This window comes from Capsicum annuum, chromosome 3 (genome assembly GCF_002878395.1).
Source record: "Capsicum annuum cultivar UCD-10X-F1 chromosome 3, UCD10Xv1.1, whole genome shotgun sequence".
Classification (NCBI taxonomy): Eukaryota; Viridiplantae; Streptophyta; class Magnoliopsida; order Solanales; family Solanaceae; genus Capsicum; species Capsicum annuum.
In genome coordinates this window covers 203,886,851-203,889,133 of record NC_061113.1, presented here as the reverse complement: position 1 = coordinate 203,889,133, position 2,283 = coordinate 203,886,851, and the positions used below count along the sequence as shown (strand labels likewise).

The window sequence follows — 2,283 nt, the reverse complement described above, 5'->3', positions numbered from 1 at the left end:
GATATCGATAGTCCTACTCCAATGGCAAGGATAGGATGGCTCTCCCCAACGTGGGTTGTACGTTGGACTCTATGTAGCTCACATGGTTTATGTCGGTTATAAGATCTCCTAGTGTGTGTGTGTTTTCTTGTGTCTATGGTGAACGGTGAAGTGATTTGAACGCGGAATTGTGAAAGTTATTCTTTCGAAAGATTTAAATGATATTTACATTATGAGAATTGATATTCTTGATGAACTGAAAGTAATTGAAAAATTATATGATGACTCACATGTGTTATTATACTTATTTCATCCTCTCATGATTATGATGATTTTGTTTGGGCTATGTAAGTCTTTCATACATCCTGCATATTTCTTATAAATATATATGATGATGATGTTTATACAACTGTATACACCTACATATACTCGGTTTCTTTCCATGGTACTGACCCACATCTTCGGATGTGGGCTGCATTTTCTCAGAATATAGTTTTAGGTGCTCAATTCCAGGTTCGACAGTAATTCTTCTAGCATGCTGTTCTACATTTTCTGTTGTGGTGAGTCCTCATATTTCGAGGACGTGATGTCTGATGTTGGTTTCATGGAATTATTTATATTTGATAACTGAGTATGAGTCAGTTGGGGCATGTCTCAATGGCTCGCTGGTTTTATTGATTTTCTTAGAGGCTTGTCAGACTAGTATCGATGTTGGGAGTTGACTAATAAGTTGTATTTTGTTATCTTTTCTTTTATTCTTGGATGATGATTACTCTATTGATATTTGAGGGTTGTTTATGGAAACCCCGTTGATTTGTGTTGAATTGAATGAAAATGGCTCAAAGGTTTAGCTTGGGGCTACTCGTAGCCTGAAGCACCACGTGATGCTCCGGGATCCGTTTTTGGGGCGTTACAACATTGGACGCAACAAGTTTTTGGGCCTATTGCCCGAGACTAGTATAATTAGTAAATTGTTTAATTTTTTATTTTTGATAATAAGTTTAAGTGTTAACGACTTGATCTTAGAGGCTGAATTTTTCAGGATTAGCTGACAATAGGATTGGCGAGAGATAAAGAGCTGGTAAAGCCTTTTGTAGAACCAGAACTGATATTTCAACAAAGTCAAAGAGCTCAAAATCCCATTCAACAGGTTCAAATGGCTAATCCAATTGATCCAAATGATCCAGTCGATCTAAATGCCGAAAACATCCTAGCTCTAGTTATCCCATCTATTTCTGCTCAACCAGCTGCTAGACCTATTTATAAGGTGGCAATCCCACTCACGTACCATGCGATTAACAGTATTTGCCGCCCCAAGCTAGTTGGCCGATTTGAATTGAAGCAGAATATTGTTGAATTCAGTGAGGCAATTCTTTGGCCTTTCACATGAAGACCCGTAGCAGCACATACAGACCTTTCTTGAAATAAGAGATACTTATATTCCTGCAGGGGTGAATTCTGATTATGTCAAATTGACACTCTTCCCTTTTTCTTTAATTAGGGACACAAAGAGGTGGTTATATGATGAACCACCACTCTTTATTACTTTATGGGAAAATCTAGCTCAGAAGTTCTTTGTTCAATTCTTTCTATTAGGGAAGACTACATATTTGAGAAGTGGGATTCTGAGTTTCAGACAGAAAGAAGGATAGAATCTCTACCAAGCTTGGGAGAGATTTAAGAGTATGCTAAAAAATTGTCCACGCCATCATCAATCTAATACTGTTCTTATTCATACTTTCATTGAGGGGTGGGAGCCAAATACAAAGATTCTCTTGGATTCAGTAGTAGGTGGACAATATCTTGAGAAGACTTATAATGAATCATACACACTATTGAATCAGATTTCACAAGGGAACCCTGATTAGCATGTTAACACGAAGAATGATCCTAAGAAGGTTACTGGGGTATTAAAGGTAGCCAGTTTACTATATTATCAGCTCAGATCATAGTAATGTAAAATTGCATGCTTACTCAGCTTAATAACATGAAATTGGGTGTTCCATAGGTAGTAGCTACAGCTAATACAGTCCAATATGTTAATTCTTAGTGTGAGGTATGTGGAAGTAGTGAGAATACAGTAGATGATTGTATGGCTAATCCATATTCTGTTAATGATGTGGGGAATGGAAATCATCAGGGACATTAAAATTTTGGTAATACATATAATCCAAAATGGAGAAACCATCTCAATTTCTCATGGGGTAAAAATCAGGCACAGAACACTAATCAGTATAAGGGACCAGTGCAACAAAATCAGCAACAGGTTAAGAATAATCAAACTACCACTCAAACAAGTAATGT

At 37.0% G+C, this 2,283-nt stretch overlaps 1 non-coding gene across 1 annotated transcript; it reads right to left on the bottom strand.

Annotated features, from left to right (window-relative positions):
- Positions 1–1,586: 1,586 nt before the first annotated feature.
- Positions 1,587–1,693, bottom strand: LOC124897333. The gene has a single exon (XR_007054055.1). It is a non-coding gene; the product is annotated as a small nucleolar RNA R71 (small nucleolar RNA).
- Positions 1,694–2,283: the final 590 nt, after the last annotated feature.